The sequence below is a fragment of the Pleurodeles waltl genome, chromosome 8, assembly GCF_031143425.1.
Source record: "Pleurodeles waltl isolate 20211129_DDA chromosome 8, aPleWal1.hap1.20221129, whole genome shotgun sequence".
In the NCBI taxonomy this organism is placed as follows: domain Eukaryota; kingdom Metazoa; phylum Chordata; class Amphibia; order Caudata; family Salamandridae; genus Pleurodeles; species Pleurodeles waltl.
The window spans coordinates 520031628-520045884 of NC_090447.1; the positions used below are offsets into that span (position 1 = coordinate 520031628).

At 39.3% G+C, this 14257-nt stretch overlaps 1 protein-coding gene across 5 annotated transcripts in view; it reads left to right on the plus strand.

Moving 5' to 3' along the window:
- Positions 1 to 14257, plus strand: part of SCML2 (Scm polycomb group protein like 2) — a 685095-nt gene that overhangs the window by 131579 nt on the left and 539259 nt on the right. For 3 of the 5 annotated variants that reach the window (XM_069204521.1, XM_069204519.1, XM_069204523.1), the window contains exons 2-3: positions 3454 to 3578; positions 11826 to 11944. The gene's annotated coding sequence lies outside the window, so the exon portion shown is untranslated. The remainder of the gene's footprint in view (positions 1 to 3453; positions 3579 to 11825; positions 11945 to 14257) is intronic. The other 2 variants (XM_069204522.1, XM_069204520.1) reach the window with 1 other exon arrangement.

Here is a 14257-nt window from a genome sequence, read left to right on the forward strand (position 1 = left end):
TTCCTATGTGCCATTTCGGTATGTGTCCTTTCACTTTAAAAAAAAAAAAAATGTCTTCCTTCCTTTCCCTGGTGTTTTTCTTATTTGTATCTGTCAATTCACTTTTTACTATAAATCCCATTTTTTCCCATCTGTATGTGAAAGCCACAAGTTACTTGTCGGGACCCGAAGTGTCAAAGTGGTTTTCCCAGTCTGTCTCTCTGGGAAATGTGTCAGTAATTAACATGCCATGGTACGTTCGATGCTTGTTTCTTTCACCATCTCTCTTTTTTTCTCTAATGTTAATTTTTCTCTTTCTTTTCACACTTCTTTCATTATTTTTTCCTCTTTATCTTTTGCTCGCTAGTTTCCTTCCCTTTTTTCTTTTGCCTCACACGCTTGCTCTATTTCTTCTCTCAGTTCTGCTTTCATTTTCTTGTTTTTTCTTTCCCTTCTTTCTTTATTTCTTTGCAACCCCTTCTCTTTCTTCCTTTTGTATTCCTTTCGCTTCTCTTTTTCTGCCCCATCCGCTTTCTCTCCTGAGGCCTAGTTATCAATGGAGCAACAGGTGCAGTGGTACCAGGGCCCAGAGACCTACAGACCTCACTCAGTTACTAATTACTGCTGCTTTCCTATCAAAATTCCAGCCAAACTTTTTCCTTTCTTACTCCAGGGCCCATGACACCGTTACAAGGCCACTTGTCCTCTTGATCTTTACTCCTGACTTCCTCTTTCTTTTCACCCTCCAGTCCGTCCCAAATGATATTTTTGTTATGGTGTTTTGAGCATTACACTCTAATGCCAAAATGTTATTTCTGATAAAGGTTTTATGATAACTGTATATGTTTTAAGATAGAGGAAGAATGTAAATGGAACTGCTTTCGTTAAATGCTAGGCCACTGGAATTATATCACAGAAAAAAACGAAATTATGAGGTAAGGTTGACCAATTTATGTGGCAAGAAAAGTCCAGTTATGAATTTACAAAGCCAGTAGCTCTAACTGAAGAAACTGCAAGATCTATTGTATTGCAAATGCTTGTATTTGTTGGGAGCAAAATAGATTTTCAGCTTAGAAAAATCTAAACTGCTTCAGCTTCCTTTCCGGGGTACAAGATGCACAGATTATTCCTCTACCAATGTAAAGGGAAGGAGCTGTTTATCTGTGACACAGCAAGGTGTCATTCGCTGTTTGAACTTTCTTAGCCCGAGAATGCCAGTCATTTACCATTTTTGTTCTTTATACTTGTGTGAAGGGAAGCATGTGTGAAATCCATGGGAAACCCAAGTGATCTATACGCTGCTAAAAAGTAGTATATTGTAAATTCAACATGGCATCATTTGTGTAACTTTCTCAATGATTTCCCCAAGAGAAAAAGAGCAATTGGTCACAAGTTTTTCACATGTAAACGCTTTACACAGATGGCCAGTTCAGAAAAATAATAACCCATTCTGTTCGGCAAACTCTGTGTGATGTTAGTATTCTTTTAAAAGCCTCCGAATCCCAGAGCTAACAATCGAGTTGTGTTTACAATGTTTTTTTACTCTGTATAAACCATACATCACTTAATAATGGAAAAATTGAATAAATGCAAATTGTGGTATAAATAAAAGCTATGTATTGTTTTGAATTGTCCCCAACCAATCTGAGTTAAGGATATTGGACATTCTGAATTCTGTATTGCCCGTAAAAGCCGGAAATTCCGAGTAAGTCATTAAAAAATTGGTTTTGTGGACACTGATTTCAAATGTAGAGGATTCAGTAAATAATGTTGTGTGTCCTACTATCCTGTGTACCTGTTCTACTCTTTAGTAACTGAAAGCACCGGAGTTTTTGGAGAAAAGCAAATGTCACAGCACCCATCATTCCCACATTGCTACAGTTAAAACCAATACCTCATAGGCATGGGTGGGTTGGACAGTCACAGGCCAAAACTCTCTTTTTTTTTTTAATTCAGTTTTGTCAGTATGGTTTTCGCAAGGTCAAAGTTGTGGCCTATTTCCATCTTGTACAGTAGGAATGTTTTTATTTAGAGAGACGTGGGAATCTTGTATAGTAGGACTTCTGTGGTTTTCCTGAACCTCTGGAGTTTTCTGTCACATGCAATTGAAGGTTATTCTGTGGATTCATACAAGACTCCTCAATCGTGATTCAACTAGTGTCCTAGTTTTCGGAAATGTCTGTGGTGAGTCGGTATCCTAGGCTGCCAGATGATGACCCAGATACTGAAGCTATGCCCGTGGAGGACTGTGCCCCTATTAGAAGCTTTCCGTTGTGTTGAATACGTTCATTGCTGCAGAAACCCATTGAAAAAACGATGTCTGACACTCTCACTCTCGAAAGAACAAGTGGAGCACAGATTTTGGTCAGGACTGACATTCTTGCATGCGAAAGGCTGAAGGGAACTACCACATTTTGGAGTTAGGGGTGGATAGCTGGAAATTTGACAGTATTATTGGCTGCACATTATTCTGGCAAGGCAATTAGGGAGAGTGAAATATGGCTCCCGTCGATAGAAATCTTTAAATCTATAGATATTGAAAATGTATGGTTTTGGTACGTTTCCATAAAACCCAGGCACGAAGTACCCTAAACCACCATTTTGCCTTCAGATGATTTTGAAAATTCAAAAATGCACTATACCCACTTTATTACCTCTCTGCATCCTGGACCCATAAAAAAAACATATGTCTGGTACCCTTCCTTTTTCTCCTGAATGTTCAGGTGGCCCAGGGGAACATGGATGTATTTCGATCCTTGGCAAGGTGATGTTTATTTATGAGGGTACTTGAAGAGGGAATTACCTTATTTTCGAAAACAATTCTAAAAATCTGAAAAACGTATGTTATTTGCTTTCTCCTGACTAGCGAATCTGGGCCGGGAATGTCTGACACCCAGTGGTAGAAACAATATGATGTTTAGATTTCCATTCAGTACAGGGTTGATACCCATGAAATAAGGCACATAACCTAAACCGGTATTTCACTTTCAGTTGCTTTTGAAATTTTTCTAATGGTCTGCACCTAGCCAATCGTCTTCCATGCTCAGACGACCTAAGGAAACACAGGTGTAGGTCGAGGATATGTCCCAGCCTGTGTGGGAATTTCTGTCTTATGGAAATCTTGTTCAGAACATTCTATTGGTCAGACAGTCTACCACTAGATTCCTTCGGTTGTACAAAACTAAGACAATATATAGTATTTATTTTTTTCCTTGCAGTACAGAATTTGAAATCCACCATCATTTAAATAATATTGCACAAACATTGATTCAGCCACATTTTATTGATATGCTCTTGATAGTGCAAAGTGCATTCTTTAGGAAAATCCACATATATTTCGTATTGTCGAACTCCACACATTCACTGCAGCATTTCTTTGGTTAGCATAATGGAATTTGTATTTCCCTTTGAGAATGCAGGAAATGTTGAGCAGATGTTTTAAATCAATTAACATATCTCCTCTTTTTTTTTCAGGATATCTTTGGGCTGAAGTGAGATATTAAAACAGGGTTTGAACCAGTACATATTGTTGAATGGGCATGGAAATGAAATAGTTTGCACAAGGAACGTGTTTGAGCAGCCCAGCGCTGTTTTTTAAGGTACAAAAAGCTTTTGCACAGGGTGCAGAAACACCCTGGCTGTGAATGAGTTAAGAATTCCATCCTTTATCCCATCCTTTGTAAAGCTGACTGTTTTCAGATAAAGGGCCTCTTTACCGTGAAGGTGTCTGACCACTTCCAAATCCCTTCTCACCAGATTTCGATAAAATCACTGTCCCTTTTCAACCTAAAAAAGAAAACACAAAACAAAAAAACAGCTGGTATAGATTTCTTAACGCTGATGCAGTCTGTCTGCCATGCCTTCCCTTGCTCCTAGAAATTAACTAACCCCTCTTACTGTGAGATTATCACCAATATCCTGTCTGTTGTAACTCCTTTATCGAAACATTTTGGAAATATCAGCGTCTTGGTTCTCTGAATTGCACAAATGATATCTCTTGTTTAAATGGCTTCAAAGCAGCCCTTTTAAACTCTCACATTTAACCATGGAACAGGAGGATGCTCATACAAGAAACTTAAATTTGAAGGAAATACTCCTTCCTTAGTGGCTCAACTTGATTCCACAAGAAATAGCCCCAAACTGCTCCTTGACACAGTCGAATAAATCACCAAGCTAACATTTACACGTCTGATAAATACCAGTTTACTAAACGCAGAGGAATTTTCAACATATCTTTGTTATCACACCTCTTCTCCCTGTTGCAACTACAGTCACTCCCTAGAAATCTTGGTCTAGTTGCCAGATGTTTGATTGTGACTCCCTAGAAAAGTGTGTTCAACCATCCCCTTTCCAAGCTACCTTTTCTTTTTTGCAACAAGTGTTTGTTAATTTGAAGATTATTTAGACCCACTTGTGTCTAACCTTAGGTGCACTTCATGCTCATTTAGAGTAGATGTCACTTTAATGTGTTGTACAGTTTATAAAGTATGGAGTAAAAACATTAGTGATGCAAGCTCACTGTGGCAGTGACTGTACCACCCATTTAGATGTAAATTCTTTGATAACCAATTTGTTATTGATTTTGGTTTGAACCACAATAGTGACACACATTGACTAGTCCACATGCCCATATCATATACAGCAGGTGAAATTATACACCTAATAGGGTTGCCACAGCCAGTCCATGGCATTGCCACCACTTGCCCCAGGTCTTTCCATGCTTTCGAGGGCCACTCCGTGCCTCATAAGTCAGTCACTCCTGCTGGGCAACCAGTCCACGCCCCTAAACTGGCACCATTTGCTTAAACAAAATTCACATTAGTCTGTTAGTGATGCTTTACACCATATTTTGTTTTTTCGGAGTTGAAAAATGTTATGGCAGGCTTTGCCAATTAGAAATATAATTTTAAAACTGATACTTAGTTTAGAAATCAACTAACTGCCAACAAACATATCAACAATGCACAGATTTTCAGGTGCGGAGTAAACCACTTCAAATTTGAGAGTTTTTTTTCTATAGGTATTTCTTTACCGGTTTACACAGTTGTACCCACTAATCATGCTTTTAAATTTCCTGTTGTGTACTTTTGTCCTACGTATCTTTATTTGTTGGGTACTTAAGTGTATGCGAAGGATGTAATTTTACTTCTTTGAGGTGTAGTGCGCAGAGCTGAAAATTGATAGTGGTTTTATGCATCTCTTGCACATTGTGGCTTTTTGTTCAGGAGGGCGGAAAGCCCCCTGTCGTCTGGTAAATGTTTTTTGTTACCTGAATTTTTAGGGAAGCAGAAATTTAGCATCAAACCTTTTGGCCAACTCATCCTTTGTGCATGTGGGGGAAAAAAAATATAGATCTACTGGCAGTCGAAGAATGAAAATGAAGCAGCCATTATTCTTGAAACCACTATTTTATGCTAAAGCGGACAAGCAAGACATATGTACTGCCACATGCAAAATTTGTCTTTGTGTACTTGAGGCTGACAGTTAAAAGTTGTGGTACAGGGAGTGGGAAATTTCAGCCAATATGAAGAAGGAACTGGCAAGTTGCTGTACAGATTTCTTGTTCTTTGTCTGTGTGATGGTTTACCTTTCTCCTCTTTTTGTGGCTGTTCATGTTGGGCTGCATCTTACTAGGGAGGGGCAGTGAAGATGGCTTGTTTGTACACAAAATGGCCTGCACTGCCATTTGGAAGAGGGAGTCCACTTAAGTTATTTAGCAGAATTCTGAAGCCTGTCAGTACGCAAACTTCTTTGCTCGTTAGCCAAGAACAGACAAAAAAAACATGCGATTTAGTGCACCAGTATTCAACTGTAAGCCTTCCTAGCCGAGATGGAAAAAGGCAACAAAATTGGGATTGGGGGAAGGGCATTGTAGTTTCCTTCGATAGTCCTAATCTGGCTGCAACAGTTGATGTAAAGAACTAAAGTTTATTTTTTGGTCAGTGTGTGCTCTTGAAATTAGGAAGAAGCCTCTGAGGTGATCTTGCCTCATTTTTAGGTGTTGCCTTTTGCGCAGGAGCTATATGTTGTGAGACATTTTGTTATCTTACAGTGGGCATAGACCCTACCATTTGCTCACCATTGGTTGACTACATTGCCACTCTCATTCGCTTACGTCTAATTTGATGTCTTGTGTAGGGTTTACTTCTCTGTTGTGAGTTTGTCCATTTGCTGGAGCATGCATGCATTACTGTGCTCTTACACAGCTAGTTTTTTGTACTGCTTTTCTTTTTAGTTAAGGGCTGTACACGAGTGCTTGTGTTTTCCAGCTGTCTCCCTTGTGTACTTCTCTGCCTTACTTCCTGCAGCCCCGTCTCTGTTGCTCTGTCGCCTCTATGCTCCCACTCCTGATCTCAGTTGCTCTGTGTTGCCATGTGCTTTTCTGCAGTCTCCCAACCTCCAAGTCTCTGGGATGCTGGGATCACACTGTTTGCATCTCTGCCCCACACCACTGAGCTCAGTGTTGCTCTTTGATGGTGTGCAGCATGACTAAAACACAATGGAAAAGGCAGCCGGTCCCAAAGATGAGTCCTATTTGGTTTGTAGGTGCCTGTCAGATCTGACTTTAGCCAAGGCCTTTTGGGTTTTACCAACAAAATGTTTTATATGTATCAGTTGGTTAGCTACTTCAGTCATTTGGCTAACTTTACTGTGAGTGACTGTATTTGTCCGTTTTCGCAAGGAGCACATTAACACACAAAATAGTGTATTTAATGCTAGAGGCTACTCTGGAAATATGTGCTTTTTGAGACCAATTTATTTTTCTTCTTTTTTTGTGCTTTTAGACAATGTTTCTTGTGTAAGTAAGGGTCCAACAGCTCCCCCAGTAATAAAGTTTTGGGAAACAAATCCAGCATGGGCAAAGCCAAAAGGCTGGAAACTAACGCCAGACTATTGTCTTTGCAAGTACCTGTCTTTTTTTTATTTTTTTTGGTTTTGGTTTTGGTCGTGCATTTGGGAATCCCAGTTCAGTCTGCCACTGTGGGGCCATTTTTTTTAAAAAAAAAGCATTTCTTACCAGTGACCGTATAACTACGTCTCTCACATGGTATCTTTATTAATATTTATAATTATTGGCTAGCTGCTTGTATCTGGGATTCAGCTACCACTGGTGCAGCAGGTTCAGCAGCACCGGGGCCTAGAGCCCCAGTAGGCGCATTGTACCCTGACAGTTGCTGTATTTTACTGGCTTGTACACTGGATGCATACAGTGGAGCAAAAAGCAACATGTCCCTTAATATAACAAAACTTTGCCATTGTATAGACAATGTCTGATGTATGTTTTCAATAGGCAAGAATATGAAACAAATGTAAATGTTAAAACCCCCTGTGAAATCAAAGAAGGGTTTTACATTCACTCTGAGCTCTGTTTATCCTCTCTGTTTGAAAGAAATTCTCCCGTAGATGAAAAACAGCACTGGGACCTGAAAAAAGCCTAGGAATACTAAGGTCCTATCATGATTTGAAGTGACAGTTGGTTACCAGTTTAATGTTTTAGGTCTAGCTTGACAGCACAGATGATGCTTGACTTTGTAATAGTCCTGAAAGCTCTTTCTTAGATTCATCACAGAGAGGGTGTTTGCTCCACCCACATGTTGATGTAGTAGAGTACATGTTTTGATTGGGAAGAAGTTGTGCGCTTTCACATACATGGTTCTTCCCCTCTACACAGCTGTGATTATTTGGTTTGTTTGTCCGGCTGCACGAGCCTGCAGCAGTATAGTTGTTCCTAACATGCATAAAGTATTGAGCTTACAATGGGATGCAACTTGAACCTTCAGCGGCACTCACATGGCCCTGTTAAAGTGTCTTAGATAAAAAGATAATTTACAGAGTTTTTAGGTCGAGCATAGCAGCGCGCAAGTGCTGCTTTTCTGACCTGTTGTATGTATCTGGGCTTTTAGCCACGCCCACCGCACACCCATCACTATCACTTTTTCATGGGCTTTCCTTTCAAAAATCCTTTCTTTTCGTTGGCAAATGCTTTATGTTTGTCCCTCCTTACGGTGATTTTGTCACCTCCTTGGCTATCGCCCCTGTTACATGGCTAATTGCACTTTTGCCGATATGTCTGACTGCAAGCAAATTTCTTTTTCCTTTTGTGTCTCTTCAGGCTGATGCTCATGGCGGCCGCGGGCTTGCTTATGTGAAATGGATTACTTTCATTTTTTTATTAGTTGTTTACTGATCATGTCTTTAGTGTGTGTTGTACTTATTTCTCTTTTATGCCCTTTCTTCCTCTCACAACAGCCTTGGTTTTAAGGGCACACGCTGATCAGCCTGTTTCTTTTGGAATATTTCATTCTGAGCAGCTCATGTTTTTTTCACTATGGGGGTACTGCTTAGAAATGGCGTACAAACCAAAATCCTCCCCGGCTATCAGGAGCGAAGGGGCTGAGCTGGCCCCTGGTTTCAGTCGCTTTCAGAAACACCTCCAAAGGGGGAAAGAGCTTTAACAAAAATAATCCCCATCTGTCCTTCCAGTGACGTTTCCACTGCTTGTCAGCAGCCTGTAAATATTGCCTTTCGTGTCAGTTTCGTGTCGCTTGTTATGTTAGTTGCTAGTTCTTATATGCCTAGTTCATGTTCCTCGGAGCAGGCAAAGTAACCTTCTGCGCTACTTTATAATTAGTCCAAGCTTCCACTAAAGAAAAGTTCTTTCTTTCTCCAGGAATAACATCACCAGAGTTATTTTAACATTTGAAGATTGAATGCAGTCTGTTATCTGCCTACAACATGTTCTTTGTAGCAGCCACATTAACCCTCTGTACTGCCTTATTATAATTCCAAGCTTCATCTCTTGGTTACAGTGCCGCATTTAATATGACCAAAAGAGAGACTTGGGAAAGTCATAACAAAACCAAAACTGAAGCGCAACACCAACAACACAAAATTTACTTCTTTGCAATTTCAAATTAGCCTGCTTTAGTATTCAATACTCGTAAAAATATATGCCGCAGTTATTAGCGTGTGGTGTAAAGTGACAGCTGAACCTAGAAAAAATATTCTTCTCGCAGATGCTAACAAGGCAATTGTGGGTCTCGTAAGCTAAAAACATAAAGTGTATGGCTTCGCTGTCAAGGAAAAATAAATCAGCCTTCTGTGTAGAGTAACAGCTGGATCTAAAGAAGGAACACTTATTATGTTTGCAGTGCTCAATTTGAGCCGGTGTGTTCATGTAGGGCACAAACAATTTTTGTTAAAGGGCAATCAGTTATTTTTCTGCCTCACTGATTTACTGTGGGCAAAATAAAGAATAATTTATTGGAAATGCAAACTGTAACATGTGAAAATGTCCTTCCTCTCCAAACTATAAACAAGCTTCCAGGCAGGAAGTTTAAACAGCAAAATGTTATGTTGTAGAAAACATTTTTGAACACAAGGACATGAATCACTCTTTACTCGTAAACACTGTGAATACTGCAAATTAATGTAAAAAAGACTACTGGGGAGACCAAAGTTTAACATGAAAAACAAAAACACAGAGCAAAAACATTAGCATGTGTTCGTGAAAGGGCAGAGTCACACAGATGAATGAGCATAAATGACGCCTGGCTGGCTTGCTCTGTAGACAGCAGCAATGTTATCAGATGCTATAAAACTTTGTGGAGTGAATCACATCTAAACAGTGTAAATTGCAGGCAAACACCATATGAGACACACCAGTAAAACAACACATAAACATAAATATTAAAAGACACAGTTGTATTAATATGCAGGCATTAGCTTTTAAAAAATATTTATTTTCCGTTTGGCCAATGTGTTCCGTAGTTTGACTATAGTTTTTAAGTGGAAATCGTGTATTTTGTAAGTGCATATTTGCCTCCAATAAACACAACGTTACCGTGCTTCAATTAAGCTTTGCCCAATTAAACGCTGCTAAATAGCAACGTTTTCATTTTTTGCTGCAGATAGAGGAAGAAGGTACATGTAAGTGCTTTAGTTTTCTGCAGGGCCACTTGAATTATATAGCAGGAAAAGATGAAATTATGAGCCAGGGTTGACCAATTTATGTGGCAAGAAAAGTCTGGTTATGAATTTACAATGCCAGTAGCTCTAACTCAAGAACCTTAGACTTAAGAGTACAGTTTTTTAGAGTGTTTGAGAGTGTTATCGGACGCCCAATTCTTCAGTAATCCACATGCATTTTTTTGGTTTGCCTGAACAGGGAAGTTGTTCCAGGACAATAGTTGATCAGCTGAACAAGAGCTTTCAGAGTATTGCTTGTAGAGGGGCTTAGGCTTCACCCACTTGTTGGTTTCCCTATGTAGAATATTCGATTGGCCTCTTGTGGTTGTGTTGGTGGTTGAATGTAAGAATGAGTCAGTGGATGGCTTAATGGATGCATATGTGCAAAGATGAGTGACAGAATGCTTGTATGAGGACTTATTGAATGCCTAAACCCATCAGTGACACAAAATGCACTTTCATTCAGAAGTCAGGCCTATTTGCGTTGCCAGTGCTTGTTCTGCTACAAGTGGATCCCTGAACATATGGCTATGTATTTCTTATGAATAGTTTTCACATAAATCCTTAAAAAATGTTTGCCTCTTGAAGCAACACTTTGTTTTAGCTTTATTCCAGGACCCACCATTAACAGTTTTTCATTGTTAGGTTGTTTTCTTTTTTAACTCCATGGTGGAATCCCGTCATTGTGACAAATGTGGACAGATATCCTGCACCGTTGTCCACCGTTAGTCCCATTTTGCCTACTTTTTTCTGTTGAAGAGTGGTGTTTTTCACTTCTTAGTTGGAAAAACTGAGGAGAAAATGTACACCGCTATTGTTCTTCTGGTGGTATATACCCTTACCAAGTCTCAGTTCTTCTTGTCTACAAAGATCAGTGCAGTAAAAAGGTGATGGACGGGCATCTCTTACCTACGAATCTCTGCCTGCCCCTCCAACAACGGGATTTTGCCTACCATCATTTATCTATATTATCACTTGGCCCTCAATGTTGAGAGAGGTTTGTGGTACCTAACTGAGTCACCAGGTAAATAACCCAGAGCCAGTGCCTCCATACTGCTTGTGCCCACTTGTTGGGTATATGGATCCTGCACTTCTGGACATCCACACTTACATATAAAAGCTGTGCGGATTCATCTTGTCTGAGGCAGGGAAGGGCAACGTGTGGCCTATGGGTGGCAGTGCTGGAGTTGAAGTCCATTTGGGACACCCACACCGTCACTGTTGCAAACCACTTCAATTAAAATGCAGAGTGCAAGATTTTAACCACAGTCAAGTGAGTGCTAGTTAGGAAAACGAAAGGTATGCTTGGTACCAAGTTTGTTGTGAATTATGGTCCCAATCTCAAAATTTAAGGTAATACAAAGACAAAAGCATAAATGTTTTAATCAGCTAGGTCATGGAGTATTGTATAGAAGATCACATGGTTCGTCCTACCAAATGCTTTTTATAGTATTGCCATTCATGTGAGTGTTTGAGAAATATAGGGGTGTACTACAAACAAATGAATAAACGTAAACAGAAGCCTTGTGAATCTGCGCTAAATATGTTAACCTATTTACTTACCTAGACATTTTGCCTGTAAGTTAAAAAAAATATATATATATATTCGCAATGAAAAGGTACAGAAGGAGGACAGGTATTGTAAAGTTTTTGGGTGGATCAGAAGATACTGACAATCGTATTCATCTTAATGAACACTTCCTTGTCTTACAAATGTATTTAAAGGAAGCTCTCCGACTGTGCACTCCATATTAGTTTTTTTAAACTAAATGTTCCCTTGATATGCTTGATAACAGCAACGCAAGTGCCTTAATAGTTATATATGTTTGTACATATGTTAATAATTAAATATTGATTCTTAGTTTGTCTCCTTACAGCAGTCAGCTTGCACATCAAAGGGAACAGTTGACCTGCACCTCCTTCCTAAGTGTACAAGATTTCTCCATTGTGCTTACCTGGGTGCCTCACTAGAAAATATGAAACCCAACATGAGGAGGTAATATTTCTAGATATAACAAAACTGTGTTGCACTGACCAATTTAGCTTTATATGCTGAAAATGTATAAATGTGAGTTATAGAAGTTTGTTCTTCATAGGTTTTTATAGCACAAATAGAATTTAGCTTTCATTATCTTAGTAACATCAGCAAAGGATTTGTGTGTGCAATATGTTTAACAAAATCTCCTTGTTGCAGTCTCAATCAAATGAACCTTTTATTCTCAATAAATACTTTTTCATCTCACTCTTTCATTTTCCCACTCGAATAGGAAGCCTGATGTTTACGCAGACCAGGATGACAATAGCTTTTGTATGGAAATGAAGTTGTTTAAATTTTTAAGCTCATTAATTTTCCTAGTCCCGTTGCCTGTGTTTGACACCAACAATCTTGGCTCCCTTTTATTTCTGACTAGCATCAGCATCTTTCTACTACCATATGTATAGTCTTTGCTTTAAGAATTTTCTTTCAAACTGTGTTATTTATGAATAACAAAGTCTTCCTGTTATCTGTTTAGTTGCTGCACTGGCTAAGCACTGTGTAATAATGTGGAGTATCTTCAGCTGCTTGATTTTTCTGTTCATTTTAGGATTGCGTTCAAGTCTCCCAAGAACCATTCCAAAATATGGGAGAGACACTCTGCAAATAGTATCTCCACTCTGATTTGCTCGAGAAGAAGTTGAATCATTAATGTGTGAGCTCCAAGACAATTAGTTAATACTTCACATAAAAAGGTATTCAGACATAGTCATTGATTTTCTTTATTCTCATCTCATAATGCAATGTGAGAGACAAACACAGCCAACGCGTTTCGTCCCATGGACAGTGAGACTTCTTCAGGGCACATTTGTATGGTCTGTGAAAGTGTTCCTGTATTTTATTGGCCTTCATTCTTGAAAATTATTCACTTCAGGAGTACCCCCATGCCCTCAGGTGAGGTATGCAATCATGGTTGCGTGTTAAATATAGGAATACTTTGGTGGACTATTATAATGTGCTCTGAATAAGTATCATCCAATCAGAGCAGCAAGTCAAAATAGTCCAATCGCACCTCGCCCTTGTCCCAAATGTATCAGAATGCTGTGCTCCAAGGAACCCGCTGCTCCCAAGGTGCAACCAAAAAAAGGTCCAAAGTCCATACAAGCCAATTGGAAGGGCACCAGCAATGTTTTGAAGAGAGACGATAAAGCATCCAATCAAATTGTGTCAATGCATCCTTTATTTCGCTCCATATAGCGACCAACAGCCATTGTGTTGCGTTCGACACATGTGAACTTCCTCGGGGCATAATATTTAATTAAGGTAAGAAATGTTGTAATCTTCAATTTGTATCTGCTTCAAAGATGTGTATAACAGTTTTCCGTATATTCCATAGCAAACTCCATTCTTTGTCACAAATAACTCCAGTATGAGTCGAGAATTTCAATCAATCTGGCCATAATAAGCCACCAGTAACAAACATGTCTGTTTGAGATTATCGGGTTTGATACTGGTGACTTATTATGGCCAGATTGATTGCAGTTCTTGACTTGCACTGTAGTTATTTGTGACTCTCAAGGGAGTTTGCTATGGAATTTACAGAAGACTGTTATATACATCTTTGAAGTGGATACATATTGAAGATTACCATGTGCCCCGAGTAAGTCCCACTGTCCATGGGACAAAACACATTGGCTGTGTTTGTCTTTCATATTTATATTATGAGATGGGAATAAAGAATATCACTTGAGTACCTGTTTATTTGAAGTATTGATTAATTGCCTTGGACTTCACATGTTAATGATTCAACCTCTTAAGCACGTTTGAGATTGGAGTTACTATATGCAGAGTGCCTCTTCCATATTTTGGAATATTCTTGTGTAATTTGGGTTGTGTTGGGAATAGTTCACCCAGGGAGTGGGGCATCTGCGCTGTGGAATAACTTCTTGGTGGGCAGCTTTGTATACCACAATTGTTCTTATCAAATTACTCACCCAAAAATCACCTTAGTTTTATGCTGTTGAAGTAGCTACAAATCACTTCTGGATTCACATGCTGAGCATTATTGCGCCATTTAGTCGTGCAAGTGTTCTTAATGTTTCGAAGTTTTCCCCTTTGAGCATCAATATGGGTGGAGTCAGAATGATTAACTGTGATGGCGACTGTAAGACCACATTGCCGATTTTAGTTTCTCTTTTTCTGCTGTTGGTTTCGGAGGTTGACCGAATAGCTCCAGAGGAAGACTGAAATAGGTCTAGAAGTCAGCTGCGGCATCAAAGGATTCAAAGGTGGTGTCCCAGTGCAAGATGATCTGTGCTGAAATTAGGAGATTCG